The 21,198-nt window shown below is 37.2% G+C and overlaps 1 protein-coding gene and 1 pseudogene across 1 annotated transcript in view; one reads left to right on the top strand and one right to left on the bottom strand.

The window, feature by feature from the left end:
• The window catches only part of LINGO2 (leucine rich repeat and Ig domain containing 2), a 1,233,386-nt gene that overhangs the window by 298,825 nt on the left and 913,363 nt on the right, over positions 1-21,198 (bottom strand). The gene's annotated exons all lie outside the window — the stretch shown is intronic.
• Positions 1,991-12,716, top strand: LOC109562444 (U1 small nuclear ribonucleoprotein C-like; annotated as a pseudogene).

Raw genomic sequence — 21,198 nt, 5'->3', positions numbered from 1 at the left:
ACTGTGTTCTATAGAACAAATGGAGCTGATACGTACTGTGTACAAAGTTTTCATAGACTAATTAGATTATGAAAGGCCACACACCATATTTTCCTCTAATAGATTCACAATGCAGATTAAAATATTAGGGACTTCCTGGCAGACGGGTGGTTAAGACTCAGTGCTCCCAATGTAGGGGCACAAGCTCCATTCCTGGTGAGAGAACTGGATTCCATGTGCCACAACTAAGACCCAATAGGCAGATAAGTTAAAAAAAATTACAAAAATAAATAAAATGAAGATGTTAAAAAAAAAAGATTAAAATGTTGAAATCTAAGTACTTTTGTAAGGAAGAAGAAAAAAAGAAGCCTGACTGAAGGTTAACACAATGTTTTCCAGACTTATTTAGCTACGGAATACTTTAAAAAAAATGTAACACTGCTTTTCAGAATAGTAAACCATGTAAAATCATTTTGCTGTTCATTTGTCTTCTGTCATACAAAATGAAATTCTCTGGGACAAGGCACTCTTGGCATCAGTAATACAAAGCACGTACTCATCCCAATAGGTACAAATTAGTGAATAAAATACTACTATGAATATTTTAAAAACACTAGACTTATTTGGAGTTGTGTTCAGAAATGGTTTTGACTAGAAGCTCTGAACGTGACCTAAAAAGAGTTGAAGCTTTTACTTTTCAAACCAACTCGATCTTTTTATTGCTTGTTCACCCGTTTGTTTTGTTGGTTATAAGTTCAGTTCCTACATGGGTTGGTTAGATTGCTCCTGTCTATAAGGTATCTAAATCCTAGATTTCTGACCCATAAAATCACCATCACATACCTCATAAACACCTACAACTGATCTCCAGGAAAATAGAGGTGAATACCACTGCTTCCTCGCTAAATCTATACCTCTATTGCAAAACAAATAAGACAAACAAGTATGCTGCCACTTCAAAGGAAAAAGACCTCCCAGAAACAAACAAAAATTATGCATTATGACACATTTGTTTCTCCTAATTGGTGTGTGTGCCTGCTAAGTTGCTTCCGTCATCTCTGACTGGGAGTGGGTAGAAATGTGGGGATCAGAGACACAATCTATGAAGAAAGCATATTATTTTGTGGTTTGCAGTCAAGTGAGAAATACTCAGGGAATTTAAAAAATTACTAGTAATAAAGGGGGATATTAAAATTCCCACTTATTGATCTGAATTAAAAAATGCAGGCAATGTGAACTACAGCTATTTCTGGACAAAGGGTGAAACTAACATATTCAATGCTTTGTCTCACAACATTAAAAAAAAAATGAATAAATGCTGAAAATTAATCCCTGATCATTCTTATAGAGTCAGGAAGCACTTTGATTATCTCAACTTTATTTTACACTCACTACTATACCCAGTTATCCACTATTTTAAATGATTGCTTATTTCCTCCAGAATACACTAAAGCATACCCACTTCCAAACATTCTAGTTTAAATACATTTTGGAAAAATACACTTCACATTCATCAGAAAATTGTATCTGTATTACCTTCTGTAAAATGTACTATGGGTTTAGTTTTGAGATATGCTATGAATCCCACTTCAAAAGGGAAAATCCAGGGGCATGAATATATTCATTTCAAAAATAAAAATGAAATTCTCACAACAAAGAAAGACAAAACCATATACCTGAACACATTTCTTCTTTGATTAATTATTCAACAGTTACATTTTTGTGGCAGAATTGTTTCCCCATTCAGTAACTTTGAACCCAGTTCTACTCTGATTAAAAAACGTGGTAAATGTAAGGAAGCACTGAATATTACTTTTTAAATATTGCTGTAACTTGGTATAAGTGTAATTTAAATACAGCATTAAAATAAATGACATTTTCAGGTGTAATATGACATTGTTCCTATAAAATTCCAGTCTAAGTCATAAATCACAGCCTTTGAATCAAATACCTAGGTGCAATGAGGCATTTCTAGCAAATAACTCATTTTAACAATGAAAAACCCATTGACATGCAGGATTTTGCAATCAGAGGTTCTCAGCTGTTCACCTTAAAATTAAAATTTGAGTCAGGTAAGGACAAAATGAAGAAATCAGCATACCTCAGGTTTTATTTTAAACAAGGCACCTTCTGAATCTAATTAAAATTAGGTGTTTGTTTCTTTGTCTGAACCAGCAATTCCTATAATTGGGGTCCATTTAATTTGTTTGAGGAGGCCTTACAAATAGCTGTGAAAGAAGAGAAGAGAAGAGCAAAGGAGAAAAGGAAAGATATAAGCATCTGAATGCAGAGTTCCAAAGAATAGCAAGGAGAGATAAGAAAGCCTTTCTCAGCTCCTCAGTGATCAATGCAAAGAAATAGAGGAAAATAATAGAACAGGAAAGATTAGAGATCTCTTCAAGAAAATTAGAGATACCAAGGGAACATTTCATGCAAAGATGTGCTCAGTAAAGGATAGAAATGGTAGGGACCTAATAGAAGCAGAAGATATTAAGAAGAGGTGGCAAGAATGCACAGAAGAACTGTACAAAAAAGATCTTCACGACCCAGATAATCATGATGGTGTGATCACTCACCTAGAGCCAGACATCCTCAAACGTGAAGTCAAGTGGGTCTTAGAAGGCATCACTATGAACAAAGCTAATGGAGGTGATAGAATTTCAGTTGAGCTATTTCAAATCCTGAAAGATGATGCTGTGAAAGTGCTGCACTCAATATGCCAGCAAATTTGAAAAGCTCAGCAGTGGCCACAGGACTGGAAAAGTTCAGTTTTCATTCCAATCCCAAAGAAAGGCAATGCCAAAGAATGCTCAAACTACCCCACAATTGCACTCATCTCACATGCTAGTAAAGTAATGCTCAAAATTCTTCAAGCCAGGCTTCAGCAATACGTGAACCATGAACTTCCAGATGTTCAAGTTGGATTTAGAAAAGGCAGAGGAACCAGAGATCAAATTGCCAACATCCGCTGGATCATTGAAAAAGCAAGAGAGTTCCAGAAAAACATCTATTTCTGCTTTATTGACTATGCCAAAGCCTTTGTGTGGATCACAATAAACTGTGGAAAATTCTGAAAGAGATGGGAATACCAGACCACCTGACCTGCCTCTTGAGAAACCTGTATGCAGGTCAGGAAGCAACAGTTAGAACTGGACATGGAACAAAAGACTGGCTCCAAATAGGAAAAGGAGTATGTCAAGGCTGTATATTGTCACCCTGCTTATTTAACTTATATGCAGTGTACATCAGGAGAAACGCTGGATTGGAAGAAACACAAGCTGGAATCAAGATTGCCGGGAGAAATATCAATAACCTCAGATATGCAGATGACACCACCCTTATGGCAGAAAAGTGAAGAGGAACTAAAAAGCCTCTTGATGAAAGTGAAAGAGGAGAGTGAAAAAGTTGGCTTAAAACTCAACATTCAGAAAACTAAGATCATGGCATCCGGAACCCATCACCTCATGACAAATACATGAAGATACAGCAGAAACAGTGGCTGACTTTATTTTTCTGGGTTCCAAAATTACTGTAGATGGTGACTGCAGCCATGAAATTAAAGACGCTTACTCCTTGGAAGGAAAGTTATGACCAATCTAGACAGCATTGAAAAGCAGAGACATTATTTTATCAACAAAGGTCTGTCTAGTCAAGGCTATGGTTTTTCCAGTGGTCATGTATGGATGTGAGAGTTGGACTATAAAGAAAGCTGAGCGCTGAAGAACTGATGCTTTTGAACTGTGGTGTTGGATAAGACTCTTGAGAGTAACTTGGACTGCAAGGAGATCCAACCAATCTATCCTAAAGGAGATCAGTCCTGAGTGTTCACTGGAAGGACTGATGTTGAAGCTGAAACTCCAGTACTTTGGCAACCTGATGTGAAGAGCTGACTCATTGGAAAAGACCCTGATGCTGGGAAAGATTGAGGGCAGGAGGAGAAGGGGATAACAGGGGATAAGATGGTTGGATGGCAGCACTGACTTAATGGACATGGGTTTGGGTGGACTCCGGGAGTTGGTGATGGATAGTTTGGCCTAGCGTGCTGCCGTTCATGGGGTCGCAGTTGGACATGACTGAGTGACTGAACTCACTGAACTGATAATTTGTTTTAATAAATATTTAGAGAAGTCTATATGTGCACAAAAGACTGAGTAGAATGAAAGATGAGTAAGATCAATCCCTGCAGTTAAAGAGCTGAAAAATCTAGAAATGAAGAAAAGTCATGTACATAAACAGCATAATATTCCTTTATACCATGACAAGTTACCAAAATTAAGGTATGAGGTGAGGGAGATATCATATACTTTTAAAGTATATAGGCTTCACTAGGTAGAGGTGACCAAGGAGGTATTCAGGGGAACAGCTGCAGTATGACCAATTTGGCTAGATGAATAAAATTATCAGGTATTTCTAAAGAAGTGAACAGTTCAGTTGCAGGATAGTGTGATGGCTTGAGGACTAGAATCACCTGAAAGGAAGAATGCAAAGAAACTGGAGTAAGAGGGTCTTAAATTCTAATTTGAGGAACTTGTACTGAGTTAGGCAAGGAGCTACTGTGGACTATTGCAGCATCCTGACTACAGGACAGACTGAAATGATGCTGTGCAATAGAAAGAAGAACAGGATGGTTATCAGGCTAGATGGGATGGCAGGAAAGAAGATGGAAACAAAAAGAAAGGTTTAAAGATCAAAGCAATAATCCAGACAAGATTTCAGGAGAGCATGAACTCTGACAGTGGTTATGACAGTGGAGAAAAGGGGATGGATGCTGGAAACTTCACAGAACTTAAAGCATTAAGACCTGGCTGCAGATTGTATATAGAAAAAGAGAGAGAAAGAAGCTGGCTCTAATACTCTGAATTTGGATACATATTGTAATACTATTAAGCAAAATATGGAATTCAAATGTATGAATTTATCCTCAGAAATAAGATAATGAGTTTGGTTCTGGATATTTTGAGTTTGGGATTGCTAATGGTACCTGGTAGAGAAGAGTACAAGGAATTATAGACATAGATTGGATTAACATATAAATGTGGAAGTCATCTATGTACAGGTGGTAGTTGCAATCATTGGGATAGATGAGACAGCACAATTAGGGTACAGGAAATCCTATACCTAGGGTTTTATAAGATAAAAGTGTTTTAACATCTACTTTTGATGGGATAGGGAGAAGATCAAGAAAAGAGAAGGGCCAATAAATGAGAAAGAAAGTAGCAAAGAAAAAGAAGATACCTACAAATTAAGAAGGAATATGTTAGACGCTTTTGAACTGTGGTGTTGGAGAAGACTCTTGAGAGTCCCTTGGACTGCAAGGAGATCCAAGCAGTCCATCCTAAAGGAGATCAGTCCTGGGTGTTGGTTGGAAGGACTGATGTTGAAGCTGAAACCCCAATACTTTGGCCACCTGATGCGAAGAGCTGACTCATTTGAAAAGACCCTGATGCTTGGAAAGATTGAGGGCCTGAGGAGAAGGGGATGACGCAGGATGAGATGGTTGGATGGCATCACCGACTCAGTGGACATGGGTTTGGGTGGACTCCAGGAGTTGGTGATGGACAGGGAGGCCTAGGGTGCTACAGTTCATGGGGTTGCAGAGTCGGACATGACTGAGCAACTGAACTGAACTGAAACATATACTGAAGGATATCAAATATTATTGGGAACTACTTTAAAAAACAACATAATTACAGAGATATATTGCACTCCTGTGCCATGAGACTGAATATTTAAAGAATAGCTATAGATGTCAAATTTCTTCAAACTACAGTGTATGTTAAAATGCAATGCAGATCAAATACCAACAGGACTTTTCTAGAAATTTGATAAAATTATGAGGATAGTTTAACTTGCTAAACATAAAACCAGATAAAGGATAATACTGACAGTTTAAATGCAGTGAAAATGAAAATTTCTTAATAAGAGAAAGCAAAATAGGCAGCCACAGAAAGAGGAATGAGGGAGGAGACTAAACCTAAGGACCAGAATTAAATCAAATGACCCAGGAACAGTATGGTTAATTAACTCATTGGTGGTTTTCATCAGAAACAGAGAATTCAATGTGTAATTGACATTAGTTAGTCCAAGGCCAATTTCTCATAAAATTTTAGACCTAGATTTGGTTTTTAAGATTTATATTGTTTTCAGGTATATAGATTTGCTGTCCGGCAGACCAACATTCTAATGGTAGAATCAGTTGGGTCACATCTCTAACATATGGGTTGTTGTGAAGATTAAATGAAATAATACATATAAAGTGCTTAGCACAATGTGTGGCACATAGCAAGTACTCAATATAGCAATGGGTATTATTATTACATGCAATAGCCCTTCCAATTTCAGATAAGGAATTTGAAGCTCTGGTAATTGACAAAGAACTAACAGGAGCTGGCAGAACAAGAACTAAAATCCAGAAATTCCCTGAGGTCACAGGCTATATTTAAACCCTAGTAAGCTTTTGGTCCTGCTTTATGAACTATGATCACCCTGCTGTGCATAGAATAGGAGCCCATGTAAAGGATAAAACAGAAGTTCAGCTTTTCTTTGCTGTTTTCCTCTAAGTTCTTTCACGTTATCTGGTTCAGCTATAAGTTAAGTGAGAATGGCACGTTTACACATTTAGTGATAGTTTTCTAAAATGGAAATTCAGATACAGTTGTTCTGTTGTTCCCTTCTATGTAGTTGGTATGTGTTGTTTAACAATAAAAGCGGTGTTCTTTTTTGTTATGTTAACATTAAATATTTAGACTACCCACCAAGTATTATTTGGAACTCAGCAATTAAAAAAAAAAAAAACATTAAAAGGTTCCTAAAAGAACTATTTAGAATCCCTCTAGTTAATAGTCACATACTATGTAATAGAGTTACAAACAGATCTTCCACTAGAGGGCTTTTGCTCTGGTTACAAATTCTTTCGCGGATTTCAGTGTAAGCAGTATGGATGCTTAGTTTTTTTTGTTTGTTTGTTTTTGTTTTTTAAATTTAAATTTTATTTTATTTTTAAGCTTTACATAATTGTATTAGTTTTGCCAAATATCAAAATGAATCTGCCACAGGTATACATGTGTTCCCCATCCTGAACTCTCCTCCCTCCTCCCTCCCCATACCATCCCTCTGGGTCGTCCCAGTGCACCAGCCCCAAGCATCCAGTATCGTGCATCGAACCTGGACTGGCATCTCGTTTCATACATGATATTTTACATGTTTCAATGCCATTCTCCCAAATCTTCCCACCCTCTCCCTCTTCCACAGAGTCCATAAGACTGTTCTATACATCAGTGTCTCTTTTGCTGTCTCGTACACAGGGTTATTGTTACCATCTTTCTAAATTCCATATATATGCGTTAGTATACTGTATTGGTGTTTTTCCTTCTGGCTTACTTCACTCTGTATAATAGGCTCCAGTTTCATTCACCTCATTAGAACTGATTCAAATGTATTCTTTTTAATGGCTGAGTAATACTCCATTGTGTATATGTACATCTGACTGGTATTCAAAGGAGGGCTACAGAAAGACGGTTGCAAAGGAGCCACGTCTACTGAATAGCTGAAATGCAAGCCACGCCTCCCCAAGCCACGCCCCCTCCACCATCCATCATGCAGCAAAAGCATGAGACACTATGATGGCAACAGGATATTAATTAATTAACCAACGTAAACAAGGCTTTATTTTTTTTCTCAAAAATAAATAAATAAAAGCACAGTTTATGTAAAGTCTCATCTTAATGGTTCCATCTATTTACAATTCACTAAACAATGTACCAGCCTTAGTAAGAGATGGATCCTCTAGTTTTGAGGCAGGTACCTACCTAAGGGAATGTTCCCTACTCTTAAAACAATCTAGTATAAATTCCCTCTGCACAATATCTTACGAAGGAGGCACAAAGTCACTGGAGGAAAACTTGTACTACATTTTATGATTTTGTAAGGCAGCTCTGCCTCTATCTTTAGAACACTCTCTGTGTTAAAGAGATCAACTTTTTTATTCATCCAACTTTCTATATAGCTTCTACCTTTGATCTTGGTTTTGCCCTGTGGAATTACACGGACTCACTCTGATCCCTTTAGCACACAACAATATCATGACTTCACTCCACACATATAGTCCTTCTTTTGGTTTAAATATTTCTTATTCCTCAGGGGAAAACGTTAGGATTTAAAATTTTATACCTAGGCCATTATTGTTTCTATTAACAAGCAACACAGTGATATTCAGAGAAAAAGTCAAAGTTCAGAAAATATTAAATCTATGTGTCATTCTTTAAAATACTATCTGCATCTATGTTTAAGTAGCTTGGTATTTAAGTTTCAAGAGTGGGGAGCTAGGTTGCAAACTTATGATAAATATCAAAATTGCTTAGTTATAAAGTTAAATCTAAAAAAATAGCTGAAGATGTGTTGACAGCATTAAAAGTGTGAAAAATTATTCTTAAACTAGAGTAAGATATAGAATAGAATATGATTTTAAAATATTTTAGAGTTCTATATACACTTATTTAAAAAGAAAAGAATGGGGAAAATAAAAGTAGGCAAAATTTCTCCTCCTAACTATGGAGAAAGTTAAAACATATAATTTTGTTCTTATTTCATTAAAGAGGTGATTTAAAAAAAGTGGCCAAGTTCAAACTGTGTACACATATTTCCCAAAATGTTGAAAATAAAGCAAATAATCTTGGGTTATAGCAATAAATACATGGTACATTTCCAGTAAAAAGTCTCTGATAACTTTACAAGGAAAAATAAAATTCTAATATATATGGTTTACAAGAAAATCACTTAAAATAAAAGTAGAAACAAATATTAGAGTAGCAAAGAAGAACAAAAATTCCAGGAACGAGAGTACTAATTTTAGACAGAAAATCAGACACGTTGTGAACACACACAAAAAAGTCTATCTTAGTAAACATAAAATATCCAGTAACACAGTCACAGAACTTGAGAACTGAATAACTTAACATCAAAGTGTACACAATGAAACTGAAAAATACAATGATGATCAAACAGAAATACGTCATTAGTAGGAAAACTCAACACATTCTTTCTCAGTTTTTTAATAGACAAAGTAAAAATAAAAATCAAAAATTAAGTTATAGGAATTTAAACAAGATTAATAAAGTAAACATTGAACCACATACCACCCTAATAGATAATTCATCTCTTTTCATGTTTTCATAGTTCATTAATAAAAACTGATAACAGAAATAATTATAATTTAATTGACTTCCATAAAAGAACATCTTGTACAGACAAATGATCAAAAAAAGGCAATCAAAGAAAAATAACAAAAATTCCAACAACAGACAAAAATTACTTCTCAATTCTCTTAGGCTTAAAGCGAAAATCAAAACTACAGTTGCACAACTGCAGGTTGTATTAGAAGTGAAACCAATTAAAATATCTCTTAGAAAAACGAGATATTAACCAAATATACTCTCAGTTTCACATTTATACCTTTAAAAGCTTTTTAACAGACAATATAATAAAAGGAATAAAGGAAACTAAACTTTATATTAGAGAATTTGCAAACAATTTATTCAACAGATTCAATGAAAGAAGATTAAAAATTATTTATATTTATATATACACAGAAATCAATTAATTTAAATGTGAAAAAGGTTGAATTCATAAATTAATTAAAAATTGACTCTTCAAAAAAATAAAACTAAAACGGGTAATCTCCACGACGGAAGCTACTCAAAAATTAAAAGTGTAGATAGGTTTCTAACGTTAGAAAGGAAAAGGGAATAGATCTCATCTCTGTCATATATGAAATTATTAGTTCTATTTCTGAGGTCTAATGTCTTTTATAACCTAATATCTCATATTTCAATTACAGTGGCTTTATAATGTTATTTGATATTTGATAGGGTAAATCCCTGGGCTTCCCTGATGGCTCAGTAGTAAAGAAGCTGCCTGCCAATGCAGGAGACACAGGTTTGATCCCTGGGTCCAGAAGATCCCTTGGAGAAGGAAATGGCAACCCACTCCAGTACTCTAGCCAGAGAAATCCAATGGACAGAAGAGCCTGGCGGGCTATAGACTACGGGGTCACAAAAGGGTCAGACATGACTTAGCGACCAAACAGCAGGGTAAATCCCCACCTTAACAACTTAAAATACATTGAATATGACCATCCAGCTTTTATTTTTAGTAAATTTTAATTTTAAATTATTGAAAACCTCAATATTTATTGAGATTTTAACTGTGCAATAAATATATAAAATAATTTACATTTGTAAAGTTCATCTTTCCACACAGGAAATTAATTTGAGTACCAGTTTATTTCCACCTTCTTGTACATTTAACAAAAATGCTTTGTTCTTTCCCTATAACATTCACATATTTCTTACTACAGTTAACCCTTAAGTATGCGTTACACATTTTGACATCAAAATTTTTCCCATCACAATTTCTTGCTTATTTTTAATGGTATGTAGGGTTAGACTAACAAATCAAAAAGATAATAAAGCAACTTTACTAGTGAAACAAATCATATATATATATTTTTGACAAGTATCAGAATTTCAAGTTTGGCCATTATTTACTCATCACATTTCTTAAATTCCTATCATAGAAGATAATGAAAACACATAACACGGAGATCTCAATATACCATTGGAAAAGCTTTGATCAGGATTGAACAGTGGAAAGCTTGAGGATAGAGAGTAACAAGATCAAGAGATTAGCCTTGGAGAGAAAAATGTTCTCTCTATGATCAGAGAAAAATGGTAAAGGTCTGCCAGGATATCATCGAATTAGAGGGTGAAGGGGGCCTGCAAGTTGATGGACTTCAGAAAATGTGCTTAAAAGTAGTATGTGTAGGAGAGAAATTTTCCCTGTATAGAAGTCATTCACTGATAAACAATTCCAAGTAAAACTGAACTTTTAGAGGAACGATGTGGAAAAATTAATGTTTCTATTGAAATTAAAAATTATAAATACTTAAATTTTCTGAAATGTTAAAGGGATTTTACATATTTTCATGAGAAAGAAGTGAGAAATTATTCTCACTTACAAAATTAAATAACAAATAAGATTAATATTTTCAGCCATATCATACATTTGGAAACCTGCATAAAATGGTATCCTCAGTTCTAAGATATGGTACTCTCTTCCTTAATGTGTTTCAAAGGACATATTCCCACATAGGTATAGTAAAACTTTCTATTTGTGTAATGACTTTGTAAGGCTACTTGCAAAGTTCTATTATCTTTCACCATATTCTGTGAGATAAGTAAGGAAAAGGGGCCATTAACTCCATTTTACAGATGATACCATCAAGACACTCAATTCCAATGACCCTTAGCATGATTATGATGAAAAGGCACATTCTGAATTCTAGGCATCTTATCAAGAGGATGCTTCTCTTGCTTTAGTTATATGTCTAGCACTATCCTTTATACTAAAATGTTCTCTAATATTTTCAGTGTTAGTATTTAAGGTTTATATTTCATGAAAAAAATTTAGTACAAAACCATCCTTATACTGTCAAATTCAAACCCCATGCTAATAATGTCTATATAACTATCTCTTATATATGACATCTTTTTCATGGAACTCGGCATGGAAAAAAGCTGAAAAATTGCATTATTTGGAAAGAAGGTCATGCCAATTGCATTGCTGTGAATATTAATAACAAGCCTCCCATTTCAATGGAAAATATCTTAGGGTCATCCAAATCTGGAATGATCTCTTTAGTCTTTTAGAACAAATTAAGGGCTGGGGCTTCCCTGGTGGCTCAGATGGTAAAGAATTCACTGCAATGCAGGAAACCTGGGTTCAATCCCTGGGTTGGGAAGATCCCCTGGAGAAAGGCATGGCAACCCACTCCAGTATTCTTGCCTGGAGAATCCCCACGGGCAGAGGAGCCTGGGGAGCTACAGTCCATGGGGTTGCAAAGAGTTGTAGATGACTGAATGACCAAGCAGCAGCATACTTCTCTTAAGACAGATACTGTGACAGCTTAAGTATGTATGTTTCATATCTCCATTAATATAAACGACATGTATACTCTAAACAACATATATATCTTTGTCCTCTACTTCATCCCTTGTTAAGAAAAAAATGATAGACAACCTGACTGAACAAACTTGAGCTAAAGTGAGTTTGGGCAGCTAAACATATTCTACTTCCTATTCACAGAATTTTTATACTATAGAGGCCATTAGAGTCTTAAGTTACATTATCAGAAGTTTAAGTATATCTGGGGCAGAGGAAAGGCACTCCCTAAAACACCCAACATACAATCCTATGGGGAACAGAGCTGCCAACGGCCTGCGGAGCAACATGCCTGTTTTATTGTGACTACTGTGATCCATTCCTCACCCACGATTCTGCCTCTGTGAGAAAGACACACTGCAGTGGTAGGAAGCACGAAGAGAATGTGAAGGACTACTATCAGAAATGCATAGAAGGGCAGGCTCAGAGCCTGATTGATAAAAACAACAGCTATTTCAACAAGGAAAGATACCTTTTATTCCATTCTCTGCTCCTCCTCCTGCAGGGGCAATGATCCCACCTCCCCCCAGTCTCCCAGGACCTCCTGCCCAGGGATGAAGCTAGCACCCCACATGGGGGTCCCTCCCATGATGCCAATGATGAGCCCTCCTCCTCCTGGGATCATGCCAGTGGGACCTGCTCCTAGAATGAGGCTGCCTATGGGAGGCCACATACCCATGATGCCTGGACCCCCAGTGATGAGACCTTCTGCCTGTCTCATCATGGTGCCCACCTGGTGAGGAAAGACCTGACTAGAAAGATAAAGAGATTGGAGAGCCTCTTCATATCAATTTTACATTACTTGCTTTATGTAAAGCATGATCTTCATCAGAAGATCATGGTGCTGTGACTTGGGGTGTTTCCTAAGAGAATAACAAGGAAAACGTGTTCCCCCTTCCTATCAAAATGAGAGTAGTTTTGGAGGGAAGTAATGCGACCCCCCCAAAAAAAAAGTAATTTTCATTTGTATTGTGAAATGTGAAAATACAATTTTCAACTCTTTAAAAAACAATCCTGTGGGAAATCATGTAATCAACACATATATAAAAGCCTGACTTGATTAAAAAGGAAAACCAAAATGATAGGTATCACTATAGAATAGTTGGGTGAGTATAAGTTTGACCTGCAGGGTTACTTCCATTTAATGCATATTAAAAGTTCCTGTGCTGATTCAGTCAGTGAAGGTAGGTTTTTTATTTAACAATGCTAGTGTTGAGAAAGCAATTTTTATAAACAAACTAGAATTAGAGATCAGGACACAATCAGCTTTGGAATACCAACCTGGGAGATAGTTATTAATCATCGAAAAGAAAAAGCCAAATAATAAGCTTTCTAGAGCTACTCTAGACCATGGTGTTACTTAGAACACCTCCTCCCCTCAGCCAAAATATTTGTTGTTCAGTAATTCAGTTGTGTCCAACTCTTTGTGACCCCATGGACTCTTAGCATTCCAGGCTTCCCTTTCCTTCACCATCTTCCAGAGCTTGCTCAAACTTATGTTCATTGAGTCGGTGATGCCATCCAACCATCTCGTCCTCTATCGTCCCCTTCTTATCCTGCCTTCAATCTTTCCCAGCATCAGGGTCTTTTCTAATGAGTCAGTCCTTTGTAATAGGTGACCAAAATACTGGGGGTTCATGTCCAGCATCATTCCTTCCAATGAATATTCTGGACTGATTTCCTTTATGATTGACTGGTTTGATCGCCTTGCAGTCCATGGAACTCTCAAGGGTCTTCTCCAACACCACATTCCAAAAATATCAATTCTTTAGTGCTCAGTCTTCTTTATGGCCCAACTCTCACATACATAAATGACTATTGGAAAAACCATAGCTTTGACTAGATGGACCTTTGTTGGTAAAGTAATGTCTCTGCTTTTTAATATGCTATCTAGGTTGGTCATAGCTTTTCTTCCAAGGAACAAGCATCTTTTAATTTCGTGGCTGCAGTCACCATCTGCCGTGATTTTGGAGCCCAAGAAAATAAAGTCTGTCATTGTTTCCCATCCATATGCCATGAAGTGATGGGACCAGAGCCCAAGAAAAGAAAACCTGTCACAGCTTCCACTTTTTCCCTTTTGCCATGAAGTGAGGGGACCAGATGCTATGATCTTAGTTTTTTGAATGTTGAGTTTTAAGCTAGCTTTTTCACTCTCCTCTTTTGCCTTCATCAAGAGGCTCTTTAGTTCTTCCTTTTCTGCCATAAGAGTGGTGTCATCTGCATATCTGAAGTTATTGATATTTCTCCCGGCAATCTGGATTCCTGCTTGTGCTTCATCCAGCCTGGCATTTTGCATGATGTACTCTGAATATAAGTTAAATAAGCAGAGTGACAATATACAGCCTCGACATACTGCTTTCCCAATTTGGAACTAGTCCGTTGTTCCATGTCTGGTTCTAACTGTTGCTTCAACATGTACACATACAAATGTGCACAATTACATATATTAACACATACATGTTAACATATATTAACATATATCAACATATAACATATTACATATATTATACATATATAATATGATTTGTGGGAAGATATTTTTTAGGAAAAATAAGGTGCAGAGTACATTTTACTTTAGAAAATACCTTTGCAACATTGTACCTATCTACCTATCTATCTTCCTAAACTCAATTTGATTCATGTGGCTATTTATTCATAGGAAAAATCTTTGAAGTTTTACCCAAAACCCTCTAGAGTAATTCGACCTGAAGATGTATACTTCTTCTGGTGAAAGTATATTTTCCTATGCTGAAAAGGAAGTTTAATGTATTTGATATACTCAGACCAGTGATTGAGTTTGGATCAGATGTTAATCTTTATTTTTCAAGTTTCTTAGAATAACTGTGGCTATAAATGTGTTTAATAGGCTTACTACACATGAACTGCAACAAGAATTATTTAAAACTAAAAATAAAAGAAGAAGGAAAGTAAGAGGATAGTCTTTCTTTTTTTCTTCTTTTTTTTCACAATCATGTGCTTTACAAAAGAAGATTCCTTAAAATAATGGGCCATAAGAGATTTTTCTAGATTGAAGTAGGTTGATTGAATAATCAAATTCCACAGCCTAATGGAAATAATAAACCTGCTAAAGCCCAACTTTGCAAAAAAAAAAAAACAAAAACCCACTTGAGTTTATTGAAGAGAATTTTGTATCAATGCTAAATGAGATAGCAAGCATGCAAGAATAATTACTTTTACTTACTGTTCTCATTAAAGAAAAAAAATGAGTTATCATTCTTTTAGTCAGAAATAAAAATTCTTTCCCTATCATTACCATTAACTTGACTTGTTTTATAATTTAGAGAAGAAATCCTTTAAAATTCTTTCTTGAAGTAAAAGAAGGAATAGGCAATTTGAATCAAACAAAAGGGGGCACTTTTTCTTTGATCTAACAATTATCTTAAGTTTTTGACAAAAGTGCTACAAATTATCCTGATGGGAAGGGCAGTGTTTGGGTGCCGTGACTATTATGCTTCAATTTAACATTCACTTTCAGACATGAAAAAATCTGACTATAAAGACAAGGGGGAAAAAAAATGTTCTGTTTTCTCACTGTGGGAAGAAATGGAAGTTGACTAAAAGTGAGTACTACTTGAAGCCCCTGTCCTCATGGACCTTACAAACTTGTGGTTAGGAAAGTAAAGGGTTTGGCATGTTGGTAACATCTTTTTGAGTTCTCATGACACAGTGACTTCCATGCTACTATTTTCAAAATATGCAGAGAGACGTTGGTTTCTGGGAAGATGGAATGGACGTACTTTCTCCTGTTTCTCTCACTAAGTGCAACTAAAATCCCATAGCGTATACACAAAGTGAACACAAAATTTTGAAGGGCAAGATGGGTTTTCTTTTCCCTAATATATGCACATTTGGAGCTGAAGAACCCAGTAGCATGGGAACACCAACAACAGGTACAGACCAAAATAGTGCCAACAGAAGCCTCCCCTCAGGGATGCAGGGGACACAGGTTTGATCCCTGGCCAGGGAACTAAGATCCCATATGTCAAGGAGAAACTAAGCCAGTGAGCCACAACTAGAGAGGCTGTGTGCTGTAGTGAAAGATCCCGCCTGCCACAACTAGGACCCAATCCAGGCAAATAAATTAAATATTTCCTTTTTAAAAGTTTGCCCTCCAGTGAAAGGGCCAGGCAAGGAGCAGCTGAGCAAGACAGGAAATTTGAAGAAAATAATGGTTCTGCTCCAGGCAAAGACTACGGAAAAACCTCTGGCCCCATCTGTACTCATGCCAGCAAGGGCTGAATGCGGAGGCCAGGCGGCTAGCCCAGAGGGACTGTAACAAAGCCAACACCCTCCCCAGAGAGGAGTCAGACGGGGAGCTGACCCCATCTCTATCAGTCAGTAAGGAGAGGCCAGTGGAGACCCTGTGAGGAGTTGGTTCTTCCACCCACACTGGGAAGTAATGAGGTGCTTCTCCCCTTTGAGGGGTTGTCAGAGGAGGACTGGGGAGAGTCAGGACATCTACCATTAACCAGTGGTGGTGAAGCCATGCCTACCATGGTGTCAGTGGAGAACAAGTGGGGAACAGGAACGCCCATCTCCATCTACAGGGGAGGAACCTCCCTACCCAGTGAATATATGCCTAGAGGTCACCTCCACGTAGAAGTAATAAGGTGCCTTCTCCCTTTCTCTAAGGGTAAACACAGATTAAAAAAAAAAAAAAAGGAATTTTGCCTGGCGCAAAAAGGGAGACTTTTCCATTCCCCTCCCCTTGCTTAGAGAATTTGCTTTAGAAAACTTTTATTTGTGATACTTTTCCTGCCCCTTTGAGCAATATGTACATCTTTTTGAAAGCTAAATAAGCCTCTTGCCAGTGTTGAAGAACCTAGGAACTTTTTTTCACAAGGACCTGGCTGCCCTCTCTTTGAAACTAAATCATCAAAGAAGATAACATCTCTATCCCCAATTTCCATAGAAGGACAGAAGCCTGAATTTCTCAGGATGGTGCAAAGCTACCTCCTGTCCTATAGATATGAGAAGTTTAATTCTCATTTGGATAAAGGCACTTAGGAAACACAGATTGTCACCCTAGTTATCAGGCCGATGTAGGATGAACTCTGTGTGACAGATATTAAGTCCTCTTATGTGAGAACTGGTTATCATTTATCCTGAAAACATGCAGGCTATGGATTGTATCTCCTGGTTATACAAAAGGCTGAGATTTCTTTCTGTTTTTGCAGTCTCAGAAGATTGCCTGTGATACGCATCACAGTCTGGTTTCAATTATTCAGTGACAAAACTGTTGTCTCGTCTCTCTTTGGGGAGAATTTTTTCTGGGTTGGCAGAATATTTTATTATTGATTATATTTTACTAAGAGTAAAAATGATTCTGCTAACATCCTGATGTTGAAGGGGCTCAGAGCAATCCTCCTCCCGAGTGTCCCTTTTGCATACGAATTACACTGACCTGAAGTTGACAAAGACTGACAAAGTTGACATTGACAAAGACTCAGGAAAAAGGTGTTTTGTTTTGTTTTTCACCTTCGCCTTAACTGGCTAAAATAATTTAGATAGATGACCTGGTACAGGGAGAAAACTATCACAAGAGATTAAAAAAAACATGGGCCAGGTGTGGTAAGCTAGGGGGAAGCCAGCAGGGCCTATTTGTTCAAAGTCCTCTCTGTGTCTACTGTCTCTGAATGGCAAGGTGAGCATTTGTTTACCAAATATTTGCTCTTTCCATCTTTTTGTGAATTGTCTTCCTTTCTCTTGAAACTACACACTCCCACCCCTTTTTCCTTAGCTCAGAATGGCATATGAGCCTCAACTGCTTGCCTGTTAGGGAACCTCTCATTGTCTCTGTGGATTTCCTGTACATACATCATTTTTTCTTTTCGTTACTCTTAGGTCAATTTAACTAACAGACCAACCAAAAGAACCTAGAAGGGTAGAGGAAAATTTTCCTCCCCTACAATAAATAAGTTAATGTATTATCTATAAAATAAAGTAATATAACAGCACACTAATATATATTAATAACAGGGAAAATAAATCTCAAAATTTAAAAATAAATCAGAGACAGAGAGGGATATATAATGATAAAAGGGTCAGTTCTTCAAGAAGGTGTAGCAATCTGAAAAGTGCCTACCTATGCGTGCATGCTCAGTCGTGTCTGACTTTTTGCAACCCTATGGACTGTAGCCCACCAGGATCCTTTGTCCATGGCATTTTTTCAGGCAAGGATACTGGAGTGGGTTGTCATTCCCTTCCCCAGGGGATCCTCCCAACCCAGGGACTGAACCTGAATCTCCTGTGTCTCCTGCATTGGCAGGCTGATTCTTTACCACTGAGCCACCTGAGAAGCCCTATAACAAATAACAGAACTGCAGAAAAGCACAGAGATTATGGGTAAGATTGTATATCTGAAGTTGATCTCATTGAAGAAATAACAGACCAGAAAAAAGAGTGGAAGAGAGGATGGAATGTTAAAGCAAGAGGAGATCTTGATTCATATGTAAGTTCTATCACTAAATAGCTATGTGATAAATAAGCTTGGACAATTCGCTTATCTTTCTGAACCTCAGTTTCTGCATTTTTGGTAAAATCTACAGTTACATAGATGACTCACAAGTTTCTTTCCAGTCTAAAATTTTAGATCTCTCTGAGATCATGTAATTTTGTGTGTTCTGGAAATGGATAATTTTGAGAACAAGCACAAATACTTATAATGAGAGTTTTTAAAGTAGTTTTTTTTTACATTCTTAAAAGAATTTTGGAAATGGTTTATACAGAGATAATAATATAGATGGAATGGAAGTTAAGAAATCATAGTCAACAAGTTTTGAAACAAACCACATTGTAAATATCTTACTCTGAAAATAGCATACCACTTTTGAAATGGCCTTAGCATATACTAAAGAACACCCTGAGCATAATGCCAAAATTCACATATGAATAGTAAATTATTTTTAAAATGGGAACTATGGTTGAGAGAAATCAGCAGATTGTACTTCCATTCTAAGCCAACATTATTCTGACCTTGAATCATGAGTTATATTTCAAGAAAAATCCAGTCAAATTAGAGCAATCAGTGAAAATACATGTTCTATTTTACTACATATAGCATTATATATAGTATGTATGTACTCACAGACGTATATTATGCCATAATATATATATATCATAGTAGATACATATTATGCAATATAATAGTATCAGAAAATGCTACTCTATTAAAAACCTTAGAGGAACTTCCCTGCTGGTCCAGTGGTTAAGACTTAGTGCTTCTGCTGCAGGAGGAACAAGTTCAATCCCTGGTTGGGAAATAAGATTCCACATGCCCCACGGCCAATAAGTTAAATGAATAAATGGGCCAAAATACTTTAAAAATTTTATAAATAATTTCATTCAACACCTACTTTATACCAGTGAGGAGATTAATAACAGCATTTGAGTGACATAGTGAGCAATATACAAAATGAGGGGGATCTTGGTATTTCATTACATCCATATCAGTTCAGTCACCCAGTCGTGTCTGATTCTTTGCAACCCCATGGACTGCAGACGCCAGGCCTCCCTGTCCATCATCAACTCCTGGAGTTTACTCAAACTCATGCCCACTGAGTCGGTGATGCCATCCAACCATCTCATCCTCTGTCGTCCCCTTCTTTCACCTTCAATCTTTCCCAGCAACAGGGTCTTTTCAAATGAGTCAGTTCTTTGCATCAGGTAGCCAAAGTATTGGAGTTTCAGCTTCCACATCAGTCCTTCCAATGAACATTCAGGACTGATTTCCTTTAGGATGGACTGGTTGGATCTCTTTGCAGTCTGGGGACTCTCAAGAGTCTCCTCCAACGTAACAGTTCAAAAGCATCAATACTTCAGTGCTCAGCTTTCTTTATAGTCCAACTCTCTCATCCATATACAACTACTGGAACAACCATGACTTTTACTAGGTAGACCTTTGTTGGCAAAGTAATGTCTCTGCTTTTGAATATGCTGTCTAGGTGGGTCATAACTTTTATTCCAAGGAGCAAGCGTCTTTTAATTTCATGGCTACAGTCATCATCTGCAGTGATTTTGGAGCCCCCCAAAATAAAGTCTGTCACTGTTTCTATTGTTTCCCTGTCTATTTGCCATGAAGTGATGGGACCAGATGCCATGATCTTAGTTTCCTGAATGTTGACTTTTAAGCCAATTTGTTCACTATCCTCTTTCACTTTCATCAAGAGTCTGTCAGGAATATGGTCAAGTCAAGATGTAGCTGCTGCTATGCTGTGGTCAGTCATTTCTGACTCTTTGTGACTATATGGATTGTAGCCCATTAGGCTCCTCTGTTCATGGGATTGTCCAGGCAAGAATACTGGAATGGATTGCCATTTCCTCCTCCAGGGAATCTTCCCAATTCAGGGATTGAACCTGCGCCTCCTGGTTCTCCTGCACTGCAGGCAGGTCTTTACCACTGAGCCATCGGAGAAGCCCTCAAGATGTATCAGTTCAGTCACTCAGTCGTGTCCGACTGTTTGCGACCCCATGAATCGCAGCATGCCAGGCCGCCCTGTCCATCACCAATTCCCGGAGTTCACCCAAACTCACATCCATCAAGTCAGTGATGCCATCCAGCCATCTCATCCTCTGTCGTCCCCTTCTCCTCCTGCCCCCAATCCCTCCCAGCATCAGAGTCTTTTCCAATGAGTCAACTCTTCGCATGAGGTGGTCAAAGTACTGGAGTTTCAGCTTCAGCATCATTCCTTCCAAAGAAATCCCAGGGTGGATCTCCTTCAGAATGGACTGGTTGGATCTCCTTGCAGTCCAAGGGACTCTCAAGAGTCTTCTCCAACACCACAGTTCAAAAGCATCAATTCTTTGGCGTTCAGCCTTCTTCACAGTCCAACTCTCACATCCATACATGACCACAGGAAAAACCATAGCCTTGACTAGACGGACCTTGTTGCCAAAGTAATGTCTCTGCTTTTCAATATGCTATCTAGGTTGGTCAAAACTTTCCTTCCAAGGAGTAAGCGTCTTTTAATTTCAAGATGTGTATTGGGTGTTAATTTAGAGTAACTTAAATAAATGGTGCCACGTTCCCTGTATTCAAAATAATTAAACAAAAGAAGCTGGCATTTAAAAATAAAAGTTCTATAAGCTATGTGTTAGCATGAAAAGTAAGTAACAAGTAAGTATTTTCAGAACAACTATCAAACCTAACTTCCTCATGTTTCAACTTGCTAAAAAAAAAAAAGAATACATAGTTATTATTTT

Source organism: Bos indicus, chromosome 8 (genome assembly GCF_029378745.1).
Source record: "Bos indicus isolate NIAB-ARS_2022 breed Sahiwal x Tharparkar chromosome 8, NIAB-ARS_B.indTharparkar_mat_pri_1.0, whole genome shotgun sequence".
In the NCBI taxonomy this organism is placed as follows: Eukaryota; Metazoa; Chordata; class Mammalia; order Artiodactyla; family Bovidae; genus Bos; species Bos indicus.
Note: the sequence above shows the minus strand (reverse complement) of the source record. Positions and strands in the feature narration are given on the sequence as shown.